This window comes from Sus scrofa, chromosome 3 (genome assembly GCF_000003025.6).
Source record: "Sus scrofa isolate TJ Tabasco breed Duroc chromosome 3, Sscrofa11.1, whole genome shotgun sequence".
In the NCBI taxonomy this organism is placed as follows: domain Eukaryota; kingdom Metazoa; phylum Chordata; class Mammalia; order Artiodactyla; family Suidae; genus Sus; species Sus scrofa.
This window is the reverse complement of record NC_010445.4, coordinates 57,065,000-57,082,995: the sequence shown is the minus strand read 5'-3', so window position 1 is coordinate 57,082,995 and position 17,996 is coordinate 57,065,000.

Sequence of the window (17,996 nt, the reverse complement as noted above, 5' to 3'; positions counted from 1 at the left end):
TCAAAAACAAAACCTAACGCCAACCCAAACCCAAGCCCCAAAATGTAGCCTAACACCTCAGCGAATATGAACCCTAAGCCTAAATCTCACATGATTACTAAAACGAACCCTAAACGGAACACCACCCCTCACCGAAACCCTAATCCTGAAATGAACATGAAATCTAACCAGGACCCAAACACCTACATGAACACGAACACTCGCCATAATCCCTAATTCAATCAAAGAGTTACCATAACCCAAACCCAAACCCACACCAGAACTCTAACCCGAATTCAAACCTTAACATGAACCCTAACAGGGCACCAAACTCTAACCCAAAACCTAACCCTAAAACGAACCCTAACCCTAAACTGAACCCAAGCCACAACATGAACCCAAACCATCAGCCTTACACCTAAAACAAACTGAATCATAAGCCTGCCCCTAACTTGAACCCTAGCCCTAACCATAAGCCTGACATGAACCCTAAACCTAACACAATACCTAAATGAATCCCAAAACCTAAGATGAACCCTATGCCTGACCCGAACCAGAACTGCGTCACGAACCCTAACACTAATCCTAAACCATCAACCAAAGAGAAACTGAACCCTAACCAGAACCCTAACACTAATCCTAACCTTAACAATATTCAGATATATTGCCCTCACAAAACCTCAACCTAAAACAAATTGAACCCCAAAAAGTCCCCAAACACCAACACGAAACCTAACACTAAATCCTAAACCAAACCAAACCCTAACCCTAACACTAATTTAAACCCTATCACTACCCCTGATCCTAAACCTAACTGGCAACTTAACCCTAAATGAAACCCTAAACTGAAAATGAATCCCAAACCTAACCCAAACAAGTGCCCCAACGTGAACCTAACACTATCCTAAGTATCTAAACCGAACACAAATCTAAGCTTAAACCTAATCTGAAAACTAATCCTAAATGGAACACTACCCCTAACTGAAAGCCTAACACTAAAACAAACCCTAACCCTAACTGCAAAACTTATCCTGTGAAAACCCCCAATCTAAATCAAAAACCAACCCTAAAGTGATCCCTAACAGCAACGTGAACCCGGCCAATTTACACAATCCCCTACACCAAAAAAAAAAAACCTTAACCCTAACTCAAACCATAATACACACCCTAATACTAACACTAACTGGCAACCTACTCTAAACCAAACACTAACCCTAAAATGAAACATAAACCGTAACAATAAGCAGAAACCTTACCCTAAGAACAAACTTCAACCCGAGCCCAAACATGAACCCTAACACTGACACTAACACCTAATCCAAACCGAACCCTACGCCTAAACTTAACTTAAAACCTAACACTAACCCTAACCATAACCCTAAACAGAACACTACCCCCTAACCGAAATCCAAACCCTTAAATGAACCCTAAACTTAACCTGAGCCCAAACCCCAAAATGTGCCCTAACACTAACCCTAAATAGTAAGCAAAACCAAACCCTAATTTGAACCCTAACACTAACCCTAACCCTAATCCCTACTGGCAAATTATCCCTAAATGAAACTCAAACCCTGAAACAAACCCTAACCCTAACACAAACCCAAGCCCCAATATGAACTCAAACACTACCTCCATCCCCTAAGCTTAACAGAAACCTAACCATAACACTAATCCTAACCCTAACCCTAACTGAATGACTTACCCTAACAGAAAACCTCAATCTAAAACTCAACATAACCCTAACCTGGACCCAAAAACCAACGTGAACCCTAACAATAACCCTAACCCCTAAACCAAACAGAACCCTAAACCTAATCCTAAATCAAACCCTAAACCTAACTGGCTACCTCACCCTAAATTAAACCCTAACCCTAAAATGAACATTAAACCTATCCTGAACCTGAGCCCCAACATGAATCCTAACACTAATTGTAAACATAACCTTAAACCTAACCCTAAATAGAACACTACCTCTAACCGAAACACTAACCATAAAATGCACCCTAACCCTAACCAGAACCCAAACACCTACATGAAACCCATCACTACCATTAACCCCTAAACTGAACTGAATCCTAAACTTAATCCCAACCCTAAACCTAACCAGTACCAGAACCAGAACACTAACCTTAAATGAAACCCTTAACCTAAAATGAACATAAATTTAACCCAAACATGAATCCTAACATGAACCCTAAACCCCAAACTGAATAGAAATCTAAACCTAACCCTATCCTGAACCCTTACCTTACCATAACAGTAATATTCCACCTAAAACAAAACCTAACCCTAACAAGAACCCAAATATCAACATGAACACTTACACTAACACTTAAACCCTAAACCTAACCAAACCCTAACCCTTACCCTAATTCAAAGTCTAACACTAAACCTAACAGGCAAACTTACCCTAAATGAAACCCTATCCCTAAAATGAACTCTAAACCTAAACTGAATCTGAGGCCCAACATGAACCCTAACACTCACCGTAACACTGAAAACAAACTGAACCCTAAGCCTAACCATAACTCGAATACTAACACCCTAAGCCTAACTGGAACACTACACCTAAATGAAACCCTAAATCTAAAATGAATCCTAAACCTAACCAGAACCCAAAAACCTACATGAAAAATAACAATATACCTAAACTCTATGCAGAACCAAACACTAGCCATAACTCTAACCCTCTTATCTTAAAACTAACCAGAAACCTTACCATAACAGAAATCCTGAGTCTAAAACAAAACCTAACCCTAACCTGAACCCAAACACCAACATGAACTCAAAACCAACACTAATCCCTAACACCAAACCTAACCATAACCATAACCCCAATTCAAACCCTAATACTAACCCTCAATCTAACCCTAACTGAAACCCTAAACCTAAAATGAACACTAAACCTAAGATGAACCTGAGCCCCAACATGAACCCTAAAAAGTCCCCAAACACCAACACGAAACCTAACACTAAATCCTAAACCAAACCAAACCCTAACTGTAACACTAATTTGAACCCTATCACTACCCCTGATCCTAAACCTAACTGGCAACTTAACCCTAAATGAAACCCTAAACTGAAAATGAATCCCAAACCTAACCCAAAAAAGTGCCCCAACATGAACCTAACACTACCCCAAATATCTAAACCGAAGACAAATCTAAGCTTAAACCTAATCTGAAAACTAATCCTAAATGGAACACTGCCCCTAACTGAAAGCCTAACACTAAAAACTCAACAAAACCAAACCCTAACTCTAAATCAAAAGTTACCCTAACACTAACCCTAAACATAACCCTAAGAGAAACACTACCCATAACTGGTACAAAGACCAGAACATTAACCCTAAATGAAACTCTAAATTGAAAATGAACCCTAACCTTAACCCGAACCTAAACCTGAACATGAACACTAACACTAACCCTAAACCATAAACCAAACAGAAACCTAACACTAACACTAACCATAAACCTTACCCTAACAGAAAAAAAACAACCTAAAACAAAACCTAGCCCTAATGAGAACCCAAAAACCAACATGAACCCTTACACTAACACTTGACTATAAACCAACTGAATCCTAACCCTAACTCTACTTCAGAGCTTAACACTAACCCTAAAGCTAAACTTAACTGGCAACCTAACCCTAACCAAAACCCTAAACCTAAAACAAACCCTAAACCTAACCCAAAATTGAGCACCAACAATGAACATTGACACTAACCCTAACACTTAAACCAAACAGAAGCCTAAGCCTAAACCTAACTTGAAACCTAACACTAACCTTAACCCTAAACGGAACACTGCCCCAACCAAAACCCTAACCCTAAAATGAACACTAACCCTAACCAGAACCCAAAAAACTACATGAACCCTAAAATTACCCCAACCCCAAAGCTGAACCAAATATTAACCATAACCCTAATCCTAACCCAAACCCGAAAGCAAAACCTAACCCTAACCAGAATGGGAAACCTAACTCTAAAAGAAAACTAGCACTAAAAAGGACCATAACCTTAACCTGAACCACAACATGAACCCTAACAATAATCCTAACACTAACCAGAACTCTTACCCTAACAAACCCTCAACCCAAAGCAAAACCTAACCCTAATAATAACCCAAAAACCAACATGAACCCTACCACTAAGACTAACCCCTAAACTGAGCTGAACCCTAACCATAATTCCAAACCTAAAACTAACCCTAACCCTAACCCTAAACCTAACAGGCTACCTAACCCCAACCAAAACCCTAACCCTAAAATGAACCTGTACCTTAGCCCCATCATGAACCCTAACACTATCCCTAACACCTAAACCAAACCGCTTCTTTCTTTCATTCTTTTGTTCTGTTTATCTTTTCCCTATTTCTTTCTTACTTTATGGACCACACCTGAAGCATGCACGTGTTGTTGGCCCATTGATGATTATCAAGCCTCAGAGGTTACCAATCCCACAACAGCGACTGAGACAGATCTTGTACCCAGGGAGCCAGGAGGGATCTCCGTGAGAGCTTACTTAAGGCTCATCTACTGGCCTTAATTCACCTGACCTGGCTTTATAACAAGTCTTCATAGCACTTGTATAGACAGAAAAAAAAAGAGGCTCACATGGCAAGAAAACAATGGAGTTTCCGGAGGCCCCTTGAGAGAAAAAGTACGGGGATTCATGTAGCTGCTCAATAAAAGAGCACATTTTTACAATCTTCCATGGACAAACTGCAGGCACTTTATCTGAATCCCAAAGCTAGGTCGGGCTGAGGTTTCTAAAGTACCAGCTTGACAACTGAAACCTCTCAACAGTCAAACAAACACAACAACCCCATTGAAAAATGGGGGGAAAAACCCTAAATACACATTTCCCTAAACCAGATATACAGAAGGAAAGCAGCAGCAGAAAAAATGAAGACTCTTACTCATGAGGAGAGGAATACAAATCAACACAACTCTGAGGTTTCATTTCACATCAATCCAAACGGCCATTATTAGTATATCCACACATAAGAAACCCTAAAGAGGGTGCCCTCCCTACAGTGTGCTAGGGTATGTAAATTGGTAAAACCACTAAGGGAAAGAGCATAGAGGTATATCCAAAAAACAAAAAACCAGAGTATTACTAAGGAAAGCTATTGTTGAGCATATGTCCTCTAACTTCAACCTATTCCTATCTGAAAACCTAAACCTAAACCTATAACTAACACCATAAACCTATAACCCTAACCCTAAATGAAAGTCTAAACCTAAATATAACCCTAATCCTAAACCAAAACCGAATCCCAACATGAACCCTAACACTAAATCGTAAAGTGAACTGAACCTGAACCCTAAACCTAACCCGAACCCTATCACTAACCCTAAACCTACCTAAGTAGAACTCAAATCCTAAATGAAACCCTAAACCTAAAACAAACCCGAACCACAACATGAACCCTAACACTAACCCTATTGCCTAAAATGAACTGGAATGAACCCTTACCCTAAACCAAACCCTAACACTAACCCTAACCGAAAACCGAAACCTAAATAAAACCCTAGCCCTAAACCGAACCCGAGCCCCAACTTGAACCCTAACACTGACCCTAACTCCTAAAACCAAGTGAACTCAGACCCTAACCCTAACCAGAACCAGAGCACTAACTCTAAATGAAACCCTAACCCTAAAAAGAACCCTAACCTTAACTCAAACTCCAAACCCAACATGAACCTTAAACCCTGAACCAAACCAAAACCTAAACCTAACGCAAACCCTAACAGTAACCCTAAGCCTAACCAGAATGCTTATCCTAAAAGAAACTCTCAATCTGAAATAAAACACAACCCTACCCTAACCCCAACCCGAACTCCAACATGAACCCTTACACTAATATTAACCCCTAAATCAAACTGTACCCTAACCCTAACCATAATTCAAAACCTAAGCCTAACCCTACCTGGCAACATAATATTAACCAAAACCCTAATCCTGAAACAAACTGTAAACCTAACTCAAACCCAAGATCCAACATGAACCCTAACACTAACACCTAAACCAAACTAAAACCTAAGTCTAACCCTAACTCGAACCCTAACACTAAACCTAATCATAAACCTAAATGGAACACTATCCCTAAATGAAACCATAACCCTAAAACCAACCCTAACCCTAACCAGAACCGAAAAAACTACGTGAACAATAGCACTGCTCCTAACCCTTAAACTGAACTGAAACCTAACCTGAAGCCAAACCTGAACAATAACCCTAACACTAATCAGAACCGGAACACGAACCTGAAATTAAAAACTAACCCTTAAAAGAACCCTAACCGTAAACTGAACACAAAGCCCAATATGAACCTTAACACTAACTGTAAACCATAAACTGATCCGAAACCTAAACTTAGCCCTAAACCAAATCCTAACACCAACCCTAATCCTAACGGACATGGAACTTTATACTTAATCCAAATCCTAAATGTAAAACTTAACCCTAACCTGAACCATAAAACTAACCCATACGAGAACCTCAAAATGAACTCTAACCCTAAGTGAAACCCAAATTGAAAACTAAACTGGACCCAAACTGAACCTGAACCCCTAGCCTGAACCCTAACACCAAACTTAACCCAAACCCCAATGTGAACCCTAACACTAACCATAACCCTACCAACTTGGAACCCTAACCATAAATGAAAGCCTAACGTTAAAATGAACACTAACCCAAACATGAACCTGAAACCCAACATGAACCATAAAACTAACCGAAATACCTAAAATGAACAGAAGCTGAACCCTTACCCTATACCGAACACTAACACTAAACCTAAATCTAAGCCTAAACAGAATACTACTCCCAACTGGAACCATAACCCTAAAACCAACCCTAACCCTAACCAGAACCCAAACACCTACATGAACCATAGCAATAACCCAAAACCCAAATCTGAGCAAAACTTAACTTTAACACTAACCCTAACCTGAAACTTAACCCTAACAAACCCTAACACTAACCCTAACCTGAAACTTAACCCTAACAGGAACCAGACCCTAAGCCTAAAATGAACCCTAACTCCTAAATGGAACCGAAACCTAACCCGAACACTAAGACTAACCCTAAGCCTAACCCTAACCGACCCAGAACTCTATACCTAAACCAAATCATAAAAGGAACACTAACCCTAAGCTGAACCCTAAACCTAACCCAACCCGAACCTGAATACTAACCTGAACCTTAATTTGAAACCTAATGTGAAACCTAACTCAAAACCCGACTGGAACCCAAACCCTAACCCTAACCTGAAACCAAATACTAGCCCTACCCATAACCTGATCCCTAATCCTAATCTAACCCAAACCTGATGTCAAACAATAACCCTATCCCAAATTCTAACCTTAACAGGACCTGTCAAGTCAGGTGAACATTCTTCCTTTTAAATATATTCCTCTTTCTTTCTTAATTTACGGACCACACCTGAAGCATGCACGAGTTGTCTGCACATCAAAGGTTTTCAAGCCTCAGAGGTTACCACTCCCACCACAGCAACTGAGACAGATCTTGTACCTGGGGAGACAGGAGGGATCTTCATGAGAGCTTACTTGATATCCATCTACTGACCTTAATTCACCCATCTGGATTTAGATCATGTCTTCATAGCACGTGTATGGAGAGAACAAAAGAGGCTCACATGGCAAGAAAAGGACAGAGTTTCAGGAGACCTCTTGAGAGAAAAAGCACAGGGATTTGTGCAGCTACTCACTAAAATAGCACCTTTTTACCATTTGCCATGCACAAGCCACAGGCACTTTATCCATATCCCAAAGCTAGGTCAGGCTGGGGTTTCTAAAGTACCAGCTCGACCACTGATACCACCCAACAGCCAAACAAAACAAAAAACCCAACTGAAAAATGAGAAAAATCCCCGAATAGTCATTTCCCTAAACCAGGTATACAGAGGGCAACAAGCATGGAAAAAATGATCACCATCATTCATTAGGAGAGAAATTGAAATCAACACTACTGAGGCATCTGTCCGAATGGCCGCTATTAGTTCATCTACATAAGCAACACTACTCTCACACCTGTTCAAATAGCCGCTATTAGTTCATCTACAAATAAGAAATCCTGGACAGGGTGTCAATAAGAGGGTGCCCTGCCTAAAGTGTGGTTGGGTATGTAAATTGGTACAATCAGTATGGACAAGAGCATCGAGGTAATTCCAAAAAATAAATAAAGAACCACAGGAAAGGAGCAAGATGGCAGAGGAGCTAGAGGTCATGCTCACCTTCTCCAAAAAAAAAAACATCAAAAAAATCTACATGTAAAATGACTCACACAAAACATCAACTGAATGCTGGCAGAAGAACTTAAACTTCCAAAAATGGAAAGAAATTCTTGACATAACTAGGTAGAACAAAAAAGAGAGAGAGAGAGAGAGAGAAGAAATCAAGACAGGACTAGCATTCCCAAGAGGGAGCTGTGAAGGAGAAAAGGAACCCACATTCTGGGAAGCCACATAACTGATGGAAATATCAGCCAAGACAGAGGGACCTCAAAGTCACCAAGAAAAACACAGCAGCTGGACTAAGAACAGCAAACCAGAGTGCGAGACACACAGATCAACTGAACCACCGGCCAGGACACCACGGCCTGAGATGCTCAGGCGGGGGCTGGGCTCTGAGACTTAGGCTCCAAAGGTCATGGGGAGAGGTTTGGGGCTGGCTGTGTGAGGATGGCCTAAGGGGCTAAGGAGCAGGGTGCAATGGGTGGGGGAGAAGTATGGCACAGGCTGAGGAGGGGAATGCCATGGCAGAGGGAACCCAGGGGAAGGTCTGGACCCACAGGAGAGGCAAGGCGCCATTGTTGGGGTGTGAGAGAGGAGGAGGGGCAGACCACCATAGGAAAATCCTGGCACCAAAGTGTGCACATGCTGCAGGCTCTCAGAGTGCGGGGTGGCTCTGGTACAGGCTACAGGTGGAAAGAAGCATCTGGCTCATATGGGGAGACTGGGCACTTCTTGTGCAAGCTACCAGTGGCCAATTACCTCTTGTGTGGCTAAGGAGATCGGGGGGATAAATGTGATGTGGTGCCTCTTGCATGATCTACAGGTGGCAGGAACAGACCACAGCAGTCATCTCAGAGGCCAGAGGGAGGCATGGCTTGCCAGCATTGGGGGCATGTGAGTGGGCTCCACCTGTGACCCCAGTCACCTCAGGTGTTGCCAAAAAAGAAAAAAAAAAAAGAGGGCATTGCAACCAAGCACCATATGCTGTTGATCTCACTCCCCTGGGAACACACCCACCCTGCAGCTGCCACTGCCAAATGCTCTGGATGGTGCCCAGACACTTGGTCACTGTCCCCTCCCAAGACCCTAGAACTAGGAGCAGCTGGTGCAGCATCTCCTGCAAGGGCTAAGTGGGACAGGGTGCTCCTTTAGTCTGCAAGTGGTGGTGGCAAAACACTGCAGTTATCCCTAATTCCAGAGGTGGGTGTGGCCCACCGCCAAGGGGACACCTGATCAAAAATCACTTGCAGTCCCAACCACCTCAGAAGGCACCACAGAGAAGACCATTGTGACGCAACACCACCTGATGTTGGTCTCACTCCCTTGGGAGCAAGCCCGCCCTGCTCCCACCACTGCCAAACACTCTGGGCAGTGCCCAGATGCTTGATCACTGTCCCTTCCCAGGAACCTGCAACTAGAAGAAGCTTGTGCGACACCTCCTCTGAGGGCTAAGCAGGACAAGGTGCTTCTGGCATGGTCTGCAGTAGGTGGGGGCAAACCACCACAGTTCTCTCTGGCTCCAGAGGTTGGAGTGGGTCACCAACACTAGGTATCTGTGAACAGACATCACTTGTAGCCCCATTCACCTCAAAGGCAGCACAGAGGAGGGCATTGTGACTGAACACCACCTGTTGGTGCTCTCGCACCCCAGGGAACACATTCGCCCTGCTGCTGCCACTGCCAAACACTCTGGGCAGTACACACACATCTGATCTCTGTCACTTCCCAGGCTCCTGCAACTGGGAGAAGCCTGTGCAGCACCTCCTATGTGGGCTAACTGAGATGGGTTGCTTCATGCATGGTCTACAGGTAAGGGGGGCAAACTAATACAGCTGTCACTGACTCTAGAGATGCTCATGGCCCGGCCCCAACTAGAGGTCCCTGAACAGGCACCACTTGCGGTTCCAATCACCACAGAGGAGGGCCTTGCAATCGAACACAAGCTGTTGTTGCTCTCGCCGCCCTGGGAGCTCACACACCCTGCTGCTGCTAATGCCAAATGCTCTGGTCAACTTGAAGATCTGCCTAGAGCTCATTACCACTTCCCAGGGCCCTGCAACTAGGAGTAGCCTGTGCCACCTTCTTGCTTCTGTTGAGAGCCCAATGACCAGGCACTGGCTACTGGCCCTACCCATTGCCTCCTTCTCCCTGAAAACACACTGAGCATCCTGGGAATAACAGCCTGCTCACACTGAAGAAAGACACAGCAAATATTCAAACTCCCACACTGAAAACAAATAGTAATCCACCCCAAAATACAAATAGGTGCTCTTTCAAAGAAGTAGCCTTACAAGACTACAGTTTGGCTTACCCAATCTCACAGAAAAAGAAAAACACAAGCAAGATGAAGCTCAGAAACCATTCCCAGTGAAAGCAACAGGAGACTTCACCTAAAACAGTCAGCAATGAAACCCATCTTTGCACTCTGACAGACTGAGTTCAAAAGGGAGATAGTGAAAATACTGAAGGAATTAAAAGAGGATATGAACAGTAATGCAGATTCATTTAGAAAGGAACTAGAAAATATAAGGAGGAGCCAAGAAAAACTAGGAAACTCATTTGCAGAGATACAAACTGAGATAAAGGCAATAAAGACCAGAATCAATAATACAGAGGAATGAATTAGTGATATGGAAGATAGAATAACAGAGATCACCCAATCAGGACAGCAGTCAGAAAACCAAATTAAGAAACATGAAAGCAATATAAGAGACCTATGGGATCATATAAAGCAGGCCAGTCTATGCATAATAGGAATTCCAGAAGGAGAAGAAAAAGAAAAGGGGATTGAAAATATATTTGAAGAAATCATGGATGAAAACTTTTGAAATCTAAAGGATCCTGATATCAATATACAGGAAGCACAGAGGCCCCCATACAAGTTGAACCCAAACAGGCCTACACCAAGACATATTATAATAAAAACGGCACAAGTTAAAGAGAGGATTCTAAAGGCAGTAAGAGAAAAGCAAAGCATTAATCATAAGGGAACCCCCATAAGGCTATAAGCTGACTTCTCTACAGAAATGCTACAGGCCAGAAGGGAGTGGCAAGATATATTCACAGTGCTGAAAGGAAAAAATTTGCAAGCTAGAATACTCTATCCAGCAAGAATATCATTTAAAATAGAAGGAGAAATAAAGAATTTCTCCAACAAACAAAAGCTAAAAGAGTACAGCAATACTAAACCCGTTCTAAAAGAAATACTGAAAGGGCTTCTCTATATTAAAAAAAGAAGAATTAGGATGGAGGAAACCACAATTGGAAAGCAGTCACTTAAATAAGTCAGCATACAGATCTAAACATGAAGATGTTAAAAAAAAAGACACAAAAATCATAGAATGTTGGGAAGGAAAGTAAGAAAATACAGATTCTTTTTTATTTTCATGATGTGTTTGAGCCTATATGACTCTCAGGCTAAAGCAAGCGATATCAGAAGGGGTTAACTTACTTAAAACCAGGGCAACCACAAATCGAAACCAGACATTACATTCACAAAAACTGAAAAGAAAAGTACTCAAGCATAAAATAAATGGAAATCATCAAACCAAAATAAGAGAAGAAGAAAAGGGAAACATAGAATCAACTGGAAAACATTTGAAATGGCAATAAATACATATCTATCAATAATCACCTTAATTGTTAATGGACTGAATGCTCCAATCAAAAGACAGAGTGCCAGATTGGATCAAAAAGCAAAAACCTTCAATCTGCTACAAGAAACTCACCTTAGGGCAAAAGACACATATATATTGAAAGTGAGGGGATGGGAAAAGATATTTCATGCCAATGGACAAGACAGGAAAGCAGGAGTTTCAATTCTCATATCAGACACAATAAACTTTAAAATGAAGGCCATGAAGAAAGACAAAGAAGGACACTATTTAATGGTTAAAGGATCCATTCAAGAAGAGGATATTACTATCATCAACATATATGCCCCTAATATAGGAGCACCCAGATATCTTCAACAAATACTTACAGACATAAAAGTATAAATTGATGGGGATACAATCATAGTAGGAGAAGTTAACACCACACTCACATCAATGGACAGATTGATTGACCAGTACCACACGGTCTTGATTACTCAAGCAGAGGACACACATGTCCCTTCAGTATTTGGGCAGCCTGGTTGGGTGGCAGTGTGTTTAGAACACTTGAAGCATTGACTGGTTTTCTGTATGCCTTGTGTTCCTCTAGAGGCAGGTGCCGAGACACACACAGCATCAGTGTTGTATCATGAGCTGGTCATTTTCAAGTCCCTGACCGTCAGGGGTTTAGGGAGGTGAGAAAGAGGGTAGTGCTGAAGAATAAATGGTGGACTTTGGTGGCATTAGCGTGGGCAGCTGGGATAATCCCTGTGCTGTTTTCTCTCAAGAGGCTTAGAGAAATGTCCTTCTTGCCTTTTGAGATGAGCCTCCCTTGTCAGGAGGGCGCCAGGGTATGGAGGCCTGACTGAAACCAGGTCTGATGTATTAAGCAGGGTTGATTGGTATCACAAGCAAGCTTTCAAGGAGTCCCTTCATGGCTGCCCGGCTTAAGAGTCTCTCTTTGTCACTGCTGTGGCTGTGGCCAGAGCTGCCTTGGGAGATCCATCTCTGGCCAGACAACATCCCGATGTCGCAAGGGACACCCAAATAAATTGACAAATAAAAACAGATATTGAAAAGAATGAACTTAATTGACAAGAAGTTAACGAATACATACATGTATGTACACACATATATACATTTTCCTACAGTATACCTAAGGAAATGTATAATAAAGCAATCTTTTTTTTTTTTTGTCTTTTTTCCTTTTCTAGGGCCACTTCCAGTGGCATATGGAGGTCCCCAGGCTAGGGGTCTAATTGGAGCTGTAGATGCCGGCCTAAGCCAGAGCCACAGCAATGTGGGATTTGAGCCGCGTCTGTGACCTACACCACAGCTCACAGCAACACCGGGTCCTTAACCCACTGAGCAAGGCCAGGGATCAAACCCACAATCTCATGGTTCCTAGTTGGATTTGTTAACCACTGCACCATGACGGGAACTCCTAGATAAAGCAATCTTAAAGGGTCTCCTTACCCAATACTTGGGTGCCACTGGGTTTTTAGTGCGAGCCTTGGGATGTCCAGCATAGGGGTGGATTCATTTCCAGGGCAGAGTGTATCTGCATGCCACACATGGGTGCAGGAAAATACCTAGGAAAAAAATAAATTTTAAAAATTTATAGTAATAAATTCATACTCGCTAGGTAATTAGGTCTGCTCTGGTGTCGCTAGGCTAGGAAATTTTGACAGGTTAAATGGAGTCAGCGTGCCCGTCTCTTTTCCCAAGGGTCAGCAGTCTCGACCCTGACACCTTCTCTGGTGAACACTGAGCCACTAATTTTGTCCGGTTATTTATCATTTCTCATTTTTTATTTTTGCATATTTATAGGGCTAAATTTCACTTTAACAACAAAGTGATCCATTGGTACATATATACCCATAGTCTTTTTCTCACATTATCCTCCATTTGATTCCAAAAATAGTGACCAGATATAGTTCCTGGGCTAAACAGCAGGATGTCTATGCTCAGCCACTCCAAGGGCAAGTGTTTGGATCAATTACCCTCCAAAATCCACTCCTTCCCACACCCTCCCCCTCCAATCTGGCAACCAAAAATCTGTATTCCAGTCCATGAGTTTCTTTCCTGTAGAAAGGTTTGTGTCATTTGTAAGAATCCAGAGGGAAGTTGTTACACATGGTATTTGTGTCTCTCTTTCAGACATATTTTGATTAGTATGAAAGTTTTTATTTCCATGTGGCTGCCAATGGCATTTTTGCTCTTTTTATGGCTGAGTACTCTTCTGTTGTGTATATGGACATCTTCTTCCTATTCCCATCATCTGTCCATGGATCTAGGATGTGTTTCCCTGTCTTGCTATTGTGACTAGTGTGGAATGAACATAGTAGGGCATGTAACCTTTTGAAAAGTACATTTTCTGGGTATATGCCCAAGAGTGGGATGGCTGGGTCATACAGTTGTTCTTTCTCAGATAACCTAGATCCTGTGGTCTAGAGTAGTTGTACAAATTTCCCTACACACCCACAGTGTAGGAGGGCACCTTCTTTTCCACACCCTGTCCAGGGTTTGTTATTTGAAGACATGCTGATAATGGCCATTTGGAGAGGGCTGAGGCGGAACCTCAGCTTTGCTTTGATTTGCATATCTTTATTAATGAGTGATGGAGTTCATTTTCCTGGTGCTTGATGCCATCTCTATATCTGGTTTAGGGAAAGGTGTATTCAGGTCTTCTCCCCATTTTTCAATTGGGTTATGGGTTTTGTTTTGCTGTTGCTTAGTATCAGTGGTTCAGCTGTGAATTCTGGAAGCCCAGCCTGACCTGGGTTTTGGGATCAGCATAAAGTGCCTGTGAGTTTTGCATGACGTGCAAAAACAGTGATATATTGTAGAGCAGCTGTGCCAATCTCTGGGCAGTGTGTCTCAAGAGGTTTCAGGGAAGTCCATCCTTTTTTTTCCTGTGAGAGCCTCTTCTCATCTTTCTATGCACCTGGTGTGAAGATGTTACCTAAAGCCAGGTTGGGCATTTAAGGCCAGTGGACTGATTGATATAATGAAAGCTCTCACTGAGATCCTTTCAGGCACTCTGGGTAAAAGTTCAGTTTTTGTTGCCATGGTGGGTTTGATAAACACTGTGCCATGAAAAACATCAATGGGCAGACAACTTATGCCTGCTCTAGGTGGGGGTCAATAAATTTAGAAAGAAAGTAGTAGAGAGAAAGAGAAAAAAAGAAAGAAGAAACGAGGACAGACTTTACTGTACGAAGGAAGGAATCACACGTGAAAAATTAAGAAAAAAATCAATCATTACATATCTACACACCTATCTTCATAAATACATAATTGCTGGGATGTATAAAACAGGAAGAAGGCTGGCATGACTAGATGGGTCAGGAGCTAAGGGTATAAACAGTGAAGCATGGCAGAGGTTGGCCTCAGGGCTCTGGAAGCCTTTGAGAGAGAAGTAGCTCACTTGCAAGGGCACTTCTTGGTATTTCATGAAAGTGGGGGAAGGAGACCCATCCCTCATATCGCCTAAGGCCAATGCCACCCAGGGGACTGCTGAGCCAGATGGAGGAGTTAAACCTGTTGTGTGGCTATTAGATCAGATGTCCACAGGAGGGCACCAGTGTATCGTCTGGCCCCAAGTGCAGCTCCAAGTCTACAGGTGAGGGCTCCATGGCTTAAAATGTGCAGGTTCAGGGTTGGGGCTGATGGTGTCTTGAAGGGAACACACAGCAAGCACACAGAGAATTTTCAGTTGTTTCCTGGGCACCAGTTAGCCTCTGCTCCAAGATGCCTCATGTCAGGCAGAGGGCAAAATGTCCCTTCAGCATTTGGAGGTGGATTGGCAACCTGGTTGGGTGGCAGAGGGTTTAGAATACTTCAAGCATTCACTGGGTTTCAGCATGCCTTGAGTTCCTCCAGAGCCTGGGGCCAAGACTCATACAGCACTGGTGTGGTATCATGAGCTGGCCATTTTCAAGCCCCTGACCCTCAGGGTTTTACATAGATGGAGAAAGAGGGTGGTGCTTATGATTAAATGGGGGACTTAGATGGCATTAGTTTGGGCAGTTGTGCCAATCCACATGCTTCTTTTGCTCAAGAGGCTTGGAGAAAAATCTTTCTTGCCTTGGGAGATGAGCCCCAATTTTCAGTAGGTGCCAGGGTATGGAGGCCTGACTGAAACCAAGTTTGATGCATTAAGCAGGGTCGATTGGTCTCATCAAGGAAGGCAAGCTCTCAAGGAGTTCCCAAGTGGCTGCCAGGCTTAAGAGTCTCTCCTTGTCACTGCTGTGGCTGTGGCAACAATTGCATTGGGAGATCAAGCTCTGGCCAGACAACATCTCAATGTCACAGGGGGCACCCAAATAAATTGATAAATAAAAACATATTGAAAAGAATGAGTTTAATAAAGTAATCAATGAATACATACACATACATATATATTCACACACATAGTCCTACAAAATATCTAAGGGAATGGATAGATAAAGCAATCCTAAAGTCTCTCCTGAACAAATATCTCTGGTAGAAGAGTTTTTAAATGGTAGCCTGAGGATGCACAGTATAGGAGTGGATTCATTTCTAGAGGAGGGTGTATCTGCATGCCCACAAGGGTGCAGGAAAATAGGGAATTCAGAATATATATATATAACAATGTTTTTACAGAAATACATTCATACACCCTGGGTAATTAGGTCTGGGCCAATGTCACCATGCTAGGAAATATTGACAGGTTGAGCTGAATCAGTGTGCCTATCTATTTTCCCTAGAGGCAGCAGTCTCGACCCTCATACCTTCTCTGGTGAATGCTGAGCCTGTAATTTTGTCAGGTTATCATTTATTATTTTCTATTATCACTATTTTATGGCATCCCATTTTATTTGAATAACAAAGTCATCCAATCATACATGATACCCATATTCCTTTTCTCACAGTATCCATTTGGTTCCAAAAATGGTAATTATAGTTCTCTTTGCTAAATAGCAGGATATCTATGCTTAATCATTCCAAGTGCAAAAGCTTGGATTTTATCCTCCAAATCCTAGTCATTTCCACACATTCCCCCTTCAATCGTGCAGCCAAAAAACTGTTTTCCAGTCTGTGAGTTTCTTTCCTGTAGCAAGGATCATTGGTGTCATGTGTAAGTTTCCAGAGGGAAGGGGATTCCCATGGTATTTTTCTTTCTCTTTCGGATGTATTTCATTTAGTATGAGATGTTTTCTTACCACCTATTTTGCTGCCAATGGCTTTTTTTTTTTTTTTTGGTTATTTATGGCTGAGTACTATTCTATTGTGCATATGGACATCCTCTTCCTAATCCAATCATCTGTCCATGGCCATAGAATATGTTTGCATATGTTGCTATTGTGATTAGTGCTGCAAGAACATAGTGGGGCATTTAACTTTTTGCAAAGAACATTTTCTGGATATATGTCCAAGAGTGGGATTGCTGGGTCATATGGTCATTCCGTGTTTATTTTTCATATCATCCAGATCCTGTGGTCCATAGCCATTGTACAAATTTACCTACATACCCACAATATAGGAGGGCATCTTCTCCACATCCTCCCCAGGGATTTTTATTTGAATACGTACTAAGGATGGCCATTTGGAGAGAGGGTACCTCCGCTTCATTTTGATTTGCAATTCTCTATAAAGGAGTAATGGTGTTCATTTTCCCGGTGCTTGTTGCCCTCCATATATATGGTTTAGGGAAAGGCCTATTCAGGTCTATTTACATTTTTCAATCGGGTCATTGGTTTTGTTTTGCTCTTGGGTGTTTCAGTAGTTGAGCTGTGAATTTTGGAAGCCCAGCCTGACCAGAGTTGTGGGTCTGGATAAACTGCCTGTGTGTTGTGGTTGGGAGGTGCAAAAATGGTGATATTTGGAAGATCAGCTGTGCCAATCGGCGGGCATTATCTCAAGTGGTCTCATGAAACTCCATCCATTTCTTTCCATGTGAGCCTCTTCTTTTCTTCCTATGCACCTGGTATGAAGATGTGACCTAAAGCCAGGTCAGGCATATTATGGCCAGTAGATTGAGAGACATCAAAAAAGGTCTCACTAGGATCCCACCCAGCACCCTGGGTCAATGACCTGTCTTTGTTGCTGTGGTGGGTTTGGTAAAGACTCTGGCTTGAAAATCATCGATGGGAAAACAACTCAGGCACACTCCAGGTGGAGTCAATAAAATTATAAA